The 13,983-nt window shown below is 35.8% G+C and overlaps 1 pseudogene; it reads right to left on the reverse strand.

Moving 5' to 3' along the window:
- Positions 1 to 769: 769 nt before the first annotated feature.
- Positions 770 to 3,327, reverse strand: LOC107016378 (annotated as a pseudogene).
- Between the last annotated feature and the right edge of the window lie 10,656 nt (positions 3,328 to 13,983).

The raw sequence follows: 13,983 nt of genomic DNA on the forward strand, positions 1-13,983 counted from the left end.
GTGGTGGTATGGGACGTTATCTAGACATTGCACAATAGGTTTTAAAGATGTTAGTGAGAGTCCCTAGGTCTTCTCCAAGATCATTACTTGAATGTCCTTATGTGATGAATGTCTCTTAAATGAACTAATGAATGTAATGATTTAAGTTAGGAAGCATGTTAAATGAATAGGTACTTACCTAGAGTAGTTAAGGGTTGTCTAGTTAAGGTGTGAAGGGGGCATAGGAATGGTCACTTCATATCTTACCTAGATAAGTCTTAAGAATGACTCTAGTTAGGAAAATTGTTTGATTATGTAGACAAGATCAAAATTTAAGTAGTCTTAAGGATTACATAGGTAATTTTGAAGAGGTCAATCATGGACATTCTCTTATTGATTACTTGAAACAATAATCTTATCATTCTCCCAAATATCACAAGGCAAATGAGCAGCATCTATACGAGGTTGAATAGTAAACACTTTGAACCAACTTCCCTATTGTTTCATTTCATATATGGATGTCATACACTTATCACTGCCTTATATTGCAAGCGAGTCACCATGCAATGTAAGCCTCCCCCAAAATGTTCTCTCATACAAATCTAATAATAAACCCCGTCGACATATGTGGCGGAATAGGGAAAACCTGAGGTATAACTAGAAGGGAATTGTAGCTTCTTCCATGAGTTATCGCATGAGGAAAAGACAGAGAAAGACATATGAATTATCACAGGATACTCGAATCCAAACAACTATATAATTTTGTGTCAACAGGTCAAACCCCAATCCGAATCCAAACAACTCTATTTTTCTTTTCATTCATAAAAATAAGTACTCCAAAATCCTGCATGTCGTCATAATCGGAAAACAGATTTTGCACTAATCATGTGATAGAAAAATACCACAAGTATTTTTTCGTCAACAAAATAACAAACAATGTTAAATTGACACACAATGTTACAGTGAGGTAGCATAACAGCTAATTTCACAAAAATCTTATTTATTACTAGAAAAATCTGTGTCCAAACCAAGAAGCCAACTATTTAAGTTCATCGTCTGTAAGGTCGACCCCTAATAGTAAGCAACGCCTTGTCCTCAGTTGATCCGACGCTGAAAAGTGTTCAATTTGCTCGACAACATTATCCTGATCCTGAGTTTCATCTGCGCTCTTTATTAGAGCTAGGCTCTCCTTGTGATAGAAAACACAATTTTTTCGGTCCATTTGAATTCTAAGATTTGTAACCTCACTTGTTGTAAGGTCATATAGCACCAACTGTTTAGTTTCTCTAATTTCGAAATCAATCTTATCATTCCCCCAGATGTCGCAAGGCCAACGAGGATTTATACGAGGTTGAACAGTAACAACTTTGGACCAATTTTCCTCTTCTTTCATTTCATAAATGAATGTCATAGACCTATAACCAGATAACATTGCAAGCGAGTCGCCACGCAATGTAAGCTTCTTCCAGTATTCATTTGGAATAACTGGGAGTTGCATCTCCCCAAATTGTTCGATGCCCATGTCAAATGAGTGAATCTTGTACATCTCATTAACACGCAATAAACACCAATAATAAACCCCACTGAGAAAAGTGGCGCCAAAGGGCAAACCTGAGGTATAACAAGGAGGGAATTATAGGTTATTCCATGAGTCGTCGCATGAAGAATAGATACAGACAGAGACATGAGGGTAAACGCCATGTCCCTTATAATCTTGAATCCATACAACCTTATAATCTTGAGTCAACAGGTCAAACCCCAACCCGAATCGATGATAGTGCTCAATCTTAAAAGGCGCAGAAGGCAGAGGCCGAAACTCTCTAGTGGAAGGATTCCATAATCCCAAGCGGACACCGTCACTAAAAATTTGTTCCTACACTAAGAGTAATCCATTAACTGGGCCAGCAACACAATTAATATCAAATACATTCGGAAGGTGAAGGAGAACTTTTGTTTAGGGATCACATCCAGAACTATTTTTTCGGGAGCAAGGAGAACACCACAGACTTTACGAAGACGGGTGGGATCTTTGTTATTTTGAAGTCGCAGACAAGGAGACGGGCACCACTGTTCTTCGGATTAAAATACTTCTCTTAAAACTTGCACTTTTGCTGAGACCATACCAGTGCTTGCACACACATTTGAAATGCAAGAGTGATTCCACTGGCAACCTCGATAGAATATCAACCACCAGATCTTCTGGAAAATTACGCTGACAATCCATACCGATGGTGGTTTGCGTCCCAATCTTATACCTGGACATATAAGCAGATCTCTTGCTTAGAATAAACAGAATGAAACAACTTACAATCATATTGAAAGAGGACAAATCAAGAAAACATGAAACAATAGAACAAAATTTCAATTAAGAAATCAAGCAGAAGTGTTAACATGTTATGAAACTAAACAAAAAAGAGTAGATTACACATTTGGCCGCTCAGTCAAAAGTATGTAACATCCACTAGTCAATACTGTCAAATTAGGATTGACACTTCAAAAACTAGTTCAAAGGATTGTCCAAACCTTATAATGAGTCCATAAATCTCATCTCAATCTGGTGTGGGGTCATTTTCATCAGCAAATACACATATATTACATGTGCGACATACATCTGCCGACGATTTTATATCAATGGGCAGCTATTTATGTTATTTTTGTAGGAAAATGGAAAGATGGGAACTCATAGTAAAGAACTAGTCATTTAGTTTTCTATTGTTTCCATTAGCCAACCAATGGTTTTATTTTATTTTCTTAACTCTCCATCTCAATTAAGCACACACAACCATTTCGCAGGTAATTTAAGCAGCATGAAAAAGTAAATACCACACCCTTTTCAATTGACATCAATCCACAACACTTGGAAACTGAAGAAGCTTAACTTAGCACATCCTGCAAATATTTTTAATAATTGAAAATTGGAAGATGCTAAGAATGGTCTAAATGGAGGTGGATCCAATTTAATTAAGAGCAAAATCATTACCATTAATATATAAGCACATCTATGTTGGTCGGACAAATCATAAGATTGCATAGTGCAGTTCAGATCCACCAAAAGTAATAATGCATTTTTGGAGGATCTGACATGAGTGCGGCAAAAATTTTGGAGATCCGGAATATATTTGTGTAACTCTAACAAGCAAAACCCTAATTTAGGAGTAAAATCCAACATCACAAATAGTAAAAATTCTAAACAAAAGAAAAAAAAAAGAGTATATAGAAAGAAAGTGAAAGCTAACCTGGTAAAGTTGATGAAGAAGAGTTGGCGTGATTGTGAGGAAGAAAAGATGGAGAAAAGTGCAGAAATGAGATGATATCTCATTCTTTCTTTGTCAATTTATACAACTCGTATAATCCTTTATTTAATGTTTTAAATATTTATATAATACATATAGAAGTTTTTTAACATAATATACATAATACAATCATAGGTGGATATATTTAGGAATTTTATGATTTCATTTTCTTATATAGATTTACTTGTACACCAACAAATAGCTCACCCTTGGAATAATACGATAAGGAGATTTTCTCCATTGTCTTCTTCTTTTTGTTGACAAGGGGAACTCGCAGCCGCTAACCTTTGGGTGCGCATAAAATAAAAACTCCGCTACTATGCAATAGCTAGCAACCCATAGAGGAGAGGTAACCCGCACTAGGTAAGCTCGGTACGACGAGCTCGACCCAGAAGGCAAACCCTTGCTTTCGCTAGCAAAGGATTTCGAACTTGAGACCTCCAACATGAAAGTCCCAAGCCCAAACCACTCAGCCACCCCAAAAGGGTAATTTTTCATGGTATCAAAGCCAGGCATACACCCGTGTATGGGCTCTCCATCCACGGTGCCATTGGGTTTGGCGTGAAAGCTGTAATATTTCGTATCCAAAAACAGACCGAACCAGGTGCAACCCACGAACTGTAGGGTGACCCACAATTCCGTGGATGGCCACATACAGCCTCTCCAGAACCCATCCTCTCAAGTTGATCGACGGACTAAAAGGACAGATCATGGATTAGTCCATGAACCGTCGATCAGTCTGTAGGTCGAGACCCTAACGACTCCCCATAATCCATCCTCAGAATTCAATCAACAAACTGATAAGGCGGATCATGGATCAATCCATGGACCATCGATCAGTTTGTAGGTCGAGACCTTCAGGACCCCCAGAACCCATCTTCTAAAGTCGATCGAAGGACTGACAGGACAGATTGTGGATCAGTCCACGAGCTGTTGATAAGTTCGTAGGTAAAGAGCTCAGGACCCCTCAGAACCCATCCTCTAAAGTCGATTGACGAGTTGGATAGTGGACCAATCCACGGATCGTCGATTAGTCAAGTGGGCAGCTTCAACAAATTATAAGTCAGCAAAAACCGAAGAGAAAAGAGAAATAAGAATTGTTTACGAAAGCCAGAACGCAGAAGATGCCAAAAAAAAAGAAAACAACCGTAAAGGGTCGTTTGGTCTTTTCCTTATGTGTTGGACCCCTAAACTATGTGGTTTTAATCAGTTTTAGCCTAGTTAACTAATTAGAACTTATCCTAATCAATTATTCTCCAAAGATTCATCAAACTTGGAGCAAATCAGAGGAGAAGGTCGACCAATCCCTAGTTCAAGAACGCAAGGAGTTTTCATCAGTTCCAGCCCCGAAATCGAAAGATTTCTCCTTGAATTTCGTCATAGGTATGTGGGATTTCACTAGTGACTTTCTTTCACCCTTTAAGTAATTCAGTTAGAATCGTGATTTCATTAATATTATCTAGACCTAGGGTTTCTTGCATGTTAGAAATTGTTGGGTTTTAGCTGTTAGAATGATCCAAATCATATTATCGTGATTTTTTATATCATTTTGTGTAGATTCTTTCATAAATTCAGAACCATGGTTATCTACCTTCGTTATCTAGTTCTTTTAGTTCATGAATTACACAAGCTAGGTCAATTGTTTCAGATATACATGCCTCAGATTTGAATGTTTCATATATTAGTACATTAATGTTGCATTTCTAGTTAGCACATTAGTATTTTGAGCTATCTCGTATTACATAAATTCAGTCATACATTGTTAATTACATAATCAATTGGGAGTAACTTAATACCGAGTGGACTCGCTTCAATCACCCTCAAGTCCCAAAACTACGTGCCTCCGTAGGTTTATAAGTTCCCCCAATGGGCATAACTTTTTAGTGTGCACACCAGTTATGCCTTTATACTTCTAGCAGGGTATGTTGGGTCCTCTCGATGGGGCGTATACATCAGACTCCAAATTTAGCTCATGTGGTATTATGTCGACTATTAATAGCTCCCTTACAGTAAGATTCTATTGTATTGACCATGTTACCAATCAGATTTCAGTCTCGACATGTTATAAACTTGGTCATTGCATCTGGTAAGTTCATGTTCAGTATTCTCAGCATATTGTCATGCTTATCTTTTATCATTGCTCAGATATATGCTTTGGTTCAGTTATGTTTATTGTTCAGCTTTATTCTATCATGCATACTCAGTACCTTTCTAGTACTGACACATACTCTGCGCTACATCTTCGCGTGATATAGGTTCAGTTTCTCATCTTCCAAATTACGCATAGATTGATTCTCAATCTTCATCAGCAGCATCAGTGGTGAGTCCTCATTCTCCAAAGATGACAGATTTATTTCCTTTGCTTTTAGTTTTAGCTTCAGTTTTTGCTAGATTTAGCTGGGGCATGTCCCAGCACTTCTAGTCAATTAGAGGCTATTTTCAGACATAGTTAGATTAAGCTTTAGCATTTGATTTTGACTTTTCAATTGTTGTTAAACTCTCAGTTTTTATATATATTCTGAGAGTTTATGGGTATTCCTAATATTTTTTCAGTTTACATGATGATTTAGCTTCTGCGTCGTATTTCTTTACTTCAGTTTACTTTAGTATGCTAATGATGTGTAATTAGGGTTAGCTTGGGTCACTAGTGATCCTAAGTCCCGTGTCCGCGCCTTGATGATAACTTTGGTGTGTGTCACAAGCAGTGTTTGTGGGTAAAGTCCCACACGGTTGGGAATGGGCTGACGTTTTGTTTATATGTATTTGTGCAATCCTCCACTCCTATGCTAAGTAGGCTAGGTGACATATCTTTACATGGTATCAAAGCATCGTTCTAATTACTTTGGCTTAGAATATTTATCGTAAGTTAGATATGGTATAAAGAAGGTACCTAAGGCTTGGGATTTCAATCTTACATTCGTTCTAGATCATCACGATCTGTAGAATAGGTGCGTTGAGTCTCACGCGTTGGGATACTACTTCTGGTAGTTTCTATGTTGGACGCGCATATTGCTTCCGAACTATACCAGATTTCTAGAAATACCATCAACTTGATATTTTCGATCAAAAGTTGGTGATCTCGTGTTCAACAATCCTCGGTTGGAAAGGTTTCAAAACACTCCAACAGGTTTCGTCAACTTGGATTTCTTTGGGCCAAATCACTAGATGTCTTATATGTTGATTTTGGTGTCTGGTGACTTCTAAATCTCCATCTTCTTGGTGAAATTTCATTGTGAGTCTCTAGATTGTTGACTGTTTATTGAATTATATGTTGATTGGGTCCAGCAAGTTGTATGAATTGTTTGCTTTTAGAAATCTATTGAGGTATTTCTGGTTAGTGCAATTTTTACTGGTTTCCCCACTCCATTAATTTGTTTGGAAAATAACTGATCGTGATAAAAGAACTCAACGTTCTAAAGTTGTTGCTTCTAACAACGTGATTTGGTTTGGAGAGCAATTTCCTAATTTATCTCAATATTAGTGTCACAACCCGCAAGTACACCCTAGAAGTTAGAGCATCCTTGCGTCGTCACACGGCAAATGAGACTTCAAGAAGTCTCATCTAAGCCTTTCGTATCATTCATTGTATAATAAGCATTCTAAAATGAGTAAATATTTAAAACTTTCTTCACACGCGAAGAACTCTTTCATAAACAATACGCAAGCGGAAGACTTTCATTTAAAACATTAAACCTTTACAACAATCTTATTGAACCATCTAAACTTTGAAGCTTAAAACACTTGGGACTAAGCCCATACAAGACATAAAATAAAGACTAAGACATAAGGAACTTGTGGATATTGTCCTTGAACCGATGAGGACTCACCAATACATCATCTTCAAAGCCTTAAAAACCTATCCATCCTCCATGGCACATCAAGACTTCCAATTCCCTACACTTTATTCAAAAAGGGAAACGAAGGGGTTAGCACATTAGATGTACTAAGTATGGCAGTCATGCAAAAACCATGAAAAAGGGATATTTAGTAAACAACATTTTTTTCATGAATTTCGATTAAAACATCATACTATAAGCATAAGAACAACATTAAACAACTTAGAAATACATAAGAAATCACTTAAGAAAATAATCACATTTTTGGAAACCTTACAGTGAATTTACGTCACTGTATAGTGAATTCACTTCACTAAACAGTGAACTCAATTCACTGTTACAGTAAAGTTCCTTCACTTCAATTTAGACATCTTCTAGTATGTAATGATCCCACTTAAAGCTATCCTAAGACTCACTTAAGTCACAAAAAGAGAGACCGCCCATACAACCTCTCTAGGCGTGCCTAAATGATCCTCAAGACTACTTACGATGAGTCACATACACACTGACAAGACATCAACATAAGAAAATGAGATTTTCCTACCAAAGGTGACTCTAAGTCTCACTTGAGTGAATTGTGAAGTGACCGCCCATACAATCCCTTACATACACACTTAAGAGATCCTATAGACTACCTAAGATAGAATCATTCTCACTTAACAAATTAACATATAGGTGATATGACATTCTCCTTCCAAAGGCTATCAAAAGACCTACTTAAGTAAATCAATAAGATAACATCCATGATTGACCTCTTCAAGATTACCTAAGTAATCCTTAAGACAACCTAAGGCTTAGATCATGTCCACATAATCAACCAACTTCCCTGACTAGAGTCATTCTTAAGACTTATCTAGGTAAGATAAGAAGTGACCATTCATATGCCCCCTTCATACCTTAACTAGACAACCCTTAACTACACTAGATAAGTACTAGTTCATTTAACATATTTTCTTAACTTAAGTCATTACATTCATTAGTTCATTTAAGACTCATTCATCACATGAAGGACATTCAAGTAATGGTATTAAACAAGACCTAGGGACTCTCACTAACACCTTCGAAGCCTATTGTTCAATGTCAAGATGGCGTCCCATACCACCACCTAAACTTCATAGAACTTCTCTAGTGCTAGTAGGTATCCCATATGATGAGAATAGGCAATAACCGACATAGACCATGGTAGCAAGACATGGAATCCGGAGTTATAACCTACTCCGATGAGGGTGTCCTACTTGCCAATGGTAGAACTTGGACACATCCAATGTAGGCACATGGTTAAGGAATATGAAGGTCACGCTTTGTAATCTAGTCTCATACTTAACTAGAACTACTCCCCTTACCATACTCACTCGGTGCTAGACTTCGTTCTCATAGAGTAATTTACATTAAAGGTTCATACAATTGGGTTCCATATCTAGTTCATAACCCATTCACATTTACCCTACCAAAGAGGTCCTCTTAGGGCTACCTTCCAATGGCGACAAGAAGCTCATGATGACTTTCCTAAGGTTTGATATGATGTCGTTCCATTCAATCAACCTTAATTCCATCATTCCTTTACTTGAAGGATACCATTACGACTTTCGACTTCAACATATATATAACCTTACCACTAGGTTCAAGGTTTCATATAAAGGACCTTCTTAACATCATTCAAGGTCTCACATATCATTCATATATTCAAGACTAAAATACTTTAGCATCCTAAGTCAATACATAACATATTCATATTCATACAAGCATCAAGTAAGGGACACAAGTCAACCAAGACAAGACACCACATAGTTCACTTTATTACATATTACTAGTCATTCTATAAACACATAGGAATAATCATTATCATCTTTAAGTCATCCTATACATTAACATGTTATCATAAATATAACCATTATAGACTCATATAGTCAAGTAGGAACAACTATGCATCAACCCTAAGACTACATATAGAAGCACATAGTCATAGTCTACATGATTTCCTAACATACATAGAAAGAACACATACTTTCACCTTACTTCACAAATAGATAGAGATACTCATACTTCACATAACACAACTATACAAAACATCATAATACTTCAAGTAGTGCCGACAAGGCTATGATCATCATATTGCATAAAGTATTGCCGACAAGGCCACATCAATTCACATTGCACCGCCACCATAAGTGGACCATACCAATCACAACATGAGTAAAATCTAGTTAACACAAAATAAAAGGAATTAGGGCAGCATACCCCACTCCATCTTACCACTTCGGTTTCAAGGCTACAACATCTAATTTGATAACATAAGGCCCTTACCCATGGCCATAACCAACAATTCAATACAATTATATCAATAATCAGTGAAACTAGGTCAATTAATTACATACTCATCAATCCAATACAACCTAGATATCAATTGAATACAATTATTGCATCATTAGATAGACCACAGAAAACTACATTAGAAATCGTAAGCCTTAAGTCAATCTCAATTCAATAAGCTAAATATTCAATAGATCTAAGAACGTACAATATTCAATTTATCAAATTGAAACAACCTATAAACCAATTAACCATAATCTATACATGAATCAAAAGCGCATAACAATCTACACTTGAATTCATCAATATCAAAGCAGGATCACATAAACCATATTTTAGTCAAATTGAGAGATTTGTGAATGTCAAGGGTTCGTGGAGAATTTCATTGGAAAACATCAATTATACATAAATTACATCATATATAAACATTTGAAAACCATTTATGCAAGAAGCCAAGACTTAGAGTAGAAATTTGGACTTTTTCATCTTTTTGAAAACTTTGAAAATCATCTCTGAAATTGGCTCTAAGGTGATCGAAAGCCTTAGATGAAGAACTCCCATACCTTACTAGAAGAACCCAATGATAATTGAAGAAGAAACTACATTGAAGAACCATCTTCAAGCTCCATCTTCACCTTGAACTCTCATGGAGGTATTTGAAGAAACTTTTGGAGGGAATGTGTTTTGATTTAGGTGTTAGGGTTATAATGAGAGTTTAATGACTTATATACTATTAAAATACTCATAAACACTCAAAACAACCGTCCAAAGACTTATTGGTGCTTGGGGTGAATTTACAACTTCACCCCTCAACTTAACAGAAAGCTGGCATGAAAACACACAGCCCATTAACGCAAGCATCGACGGTCCGTGGTCTCACCCACGCCTCGTCGATGGGGGTCTCATGGGTTGCACCTGCACATCCTCAAACTGCAGGCCAAGTGGCTCATTCGACGAGAGACATCGACGGGCCGTTGCCTGGTTGACTGGTCGTCGTTTGGGTCGTCGATTGCCACTGCCTGGCAATGTTGAGCTCCAATGTTGGGGTCCTCTTTTAGGGCTTCTTGTGGGTCCTATGTGGAGTCGTACCCAGACTTTTTCAACCCAAATATGTTCGTATACAAGTTTAGGACCTACCACATGAGTTTCATCTAAAAAAACATGTAAAACTCGATGAAACATATATAGACACGTAAGGTCGTTTCAAGGCAAACCTTTCGAACGTCATGGACGTTCTTGGACGTTTGACCTCCAAACTTCATGAAACTTGACACACTGACTATATACACTATAATAAATCATTTAAGAACCTTATGACCTCATGAATCATACATAAACACATAAAACCACATATTAGACACATAGGTGACTTAGTCGTCGAACGTCTTGGTCGTCCCTTAACGTTTGACTTCCAATGCATCTAAACTCTTAGACACTGCCTCAACCCTACATTAAAAACCATTTTAAGGACCTTATACAATCACTATGACCATGTTAGTCTCTAGCTTCACCTAAGTCATTTCGGGGTCTTACAATTAGAAATCACTTAGAGAAATCTGATACAGGTAAGGCTTTGCTAAGTTGGATAAACATGTTGTGTCAAGTGTTGTGTCTCAATTTGAAGCACATTGTCAATTAGGACACCCTTCTCTACCTTAGTTGAAGAATCTACGCCCTCAATCCCAGAATATTTCTTCATTGGAATGTGAGTCATGTTGATTTGCAAAACACTATCACATTTTGCCGGGTCAAAGGGTTAATAAATGAGTTTACTCAGTTTTTGAGCTAGTTTTTTCTAATGTTTTGATTAATCGCATGCCCTTTGGCGTGTTTGCTGATGATGACCCTAACAATGTTCTCTTTCCAAACAAGTTACTATTTTCGATGGAGCCTAGGGTGTTTGAGAGCACATGTTATATTCGAGTTGTTCGACCATTTGTTACCAAGTTGAAGCCCAAGGCATTGAAGTGCTTTTTCATGGGCTACTCTTGCCTTCAAGAGATAACGATGTTATTCTACTGAATTGGCAAATATTTAGTGTCCACTAATGTAGTATTTTAGGAGACTACACCACTCTTCTATACACCTCCCATTTCTACAATTCAGGGAGAGAAAGGCGAGTGGTTAGTCGATCAAATTAATCATTCATACAGAAGAAACGGTTCTCTATTGATTCAGAGCAATCAAATGATGTTTTTCCTCTATCTCTTAGTTCTTCTATTGAGAATTCAACATTCTCCATCTTTGTCAACCTAACGACCATTTTTTCAAGTTTAATGAAGAAGTCGAGAAATCGATTATACATTTCCTCCATCAATTCCTTCATCATCGAATCCTCATCCACTATTGCTCTTCAGAAAAGTACACATTAGTGCAAATCTACGTATTACATTGCTAATTTTGTTTCGACCACTTATCTTATGCATCTAGTTCCTTGATTTCCTTTGTAGACCTATCTCAGTACCCAAATAGTGAAGGAAATTTTGAATATGAAAAACATGATGCAATGCTTGAGGAGATACATGCTTTAGATGAGAATCGCTCATAGAATTTGGTGGATTTACCAAAAGGATAAAAGACAATAGGATGCAAGTGGGTGTTTGCAATCAGTTAGTCCTGATAGCTCTATAGCAAGACATTAGGTGAGACTTGTGGCTAAAGTCTATACTCAAAATTATGGGATGGATTATTTCACCTCAGTAGCCAAGCTCACCTCTATCTGTTTGTTTATTTCCTTGGCTACTACTCAACATTATCCCTAACATCATTTAAATATCAAGAATGTGTTCCATCATGGTAATCTCTTTGAAGAGGTGCATATGAAGCAAACACTTGTTTTGTTGCTCAAGGGGAGTATGAAAAAGTTTATCTCGAAAAATCTCTATATGATCTGAAGCAGAGTCCTCGGGCTTGGTGTGACAATTAGGATGCTCTACACAATGCCTTAAATCCAGCGCATTAAAAGAAAACTAAACATATTGAGGTCGACTATCACTTTGTCTGTGAAAAAATTCAAGAGAATATTATTTCTAATGGCTGGCTATTTGAAGACAGGAGAGCAATTGGGTGATATTTTCACAAAGGCTATAAACAAAAACCAAGTGGAATATCTTTGTAACAAGTTGGGCATGATTAATATTTATGCTCCAACTTGAGGGGGGTGTTACATAATATATGTACATCTAAATATAATATACATAGCACGATCATAGGTAGAGATATTTACGAATTTTATGATTTTATTTCCTTAGATAGATGTACTTGTATATTTGCAAATAGCTCACTCTACAAAAATACAAAGAGATTTTCTACATTATCTCTTTATCTTACAAATACCATTATTTTATTAAGAGATAATGCATAAGTACCCCCCTAGCCTATGACTGAAATCTCAGTGACACACCTAAACTTAACTAACATCCTATTGCCCCCTAAACTCATTTTATTCGTATATTTGTGCACCTTTTGTACTGATGTATCACCTTCAAACACCCAAACTGGTTGTGTTTATACACACTCGCCTGCTATGTGTGTAAATAATTTTTTAAAAAAAACAAAAAAAAAATATTTTTAAATTTTTTTTAATAATATTTCACAATTTTTATAAAAAAAAAATAAATTTTTAATTTTTTTATAAGAAAAATATTCTTATTTTTTTTATCTTGTAATTAAATTAAGTTAACATTTTTTACCTTGTATGGAAACTATTTTACTTACATTTATTTTTTCTCTTTTATTTTTCTATTGAGTTTATTTCTTTGTTTTTCCTTTTGATTTGATTTCAAATGTCTTGTATTTAAAATAAGTTCAGTTTGAACGGATATCAAAATAAGTGAAGAAAATCGAATATAACATAAAATATTAAGACATTAAAATTAAAGGACACTTTTAAATTGCTTTTTTAAATATACACAATTTATTAAAATTAATTAAAGTGAAAAGATAATAAACTAATTTAAAAAATTTAAAGCGAAAAGAAATTAAAATAAATATTTTACGAAGAAAAGAAACAAAAATAATTAAATATTTATAAATTTTATCATCAGTAAATATGTGTACTAACTAATTACAAAGAGACCAATTTAAAAATGGCATGTGTCTAATTTGTGTACTCATCACTTACCTCTAAGAGAACGCTCTCTATGACATGTCACCATTTGTGGTGTATTTATTCCATTTTAAATTGTTTAAGTGAGTAGTAGAACTCTGTTAAGTTTAGGTGTGTCTCTAAATTTCGATCATAGAAGATACTTATGCATTTTCCTTTTTATTAATTCGAAACGATAGATCAAATTAAATATATAAAAAGCTTTTAGCAAACAAAAAAAAACTTACAAAAGGATATCTATATACATACTAAATAGGCACCCAAGGGTGTAGCCTAGTGATCAATGAAGTGGTTGAGAAACCTGAGGCCTCAAATTTAAAACTTAGGAGAGACAAAAAACACTAGGTGATTCTTTCCATTTGTTCTAACTTTGGTGGACAGTGTGACCTGTTCAACGTTGCTGGTAGGATGGCTATATATATATATATATATATATATATATATATATATATATATA

The sequence above is a fragment of the Solanum pennellii genome, chromosome 4 (assembly GCF_001406875.1).
Source record: "Solanum pennellii chromosome 4, SPENNV200".
Taxonomy (NCBI): Eukaryota; Viridiplantae; Streptophyta; class Magnoliopsida; order Solanales; family Solanaceae; genus Solanum; species Solanum pennellii.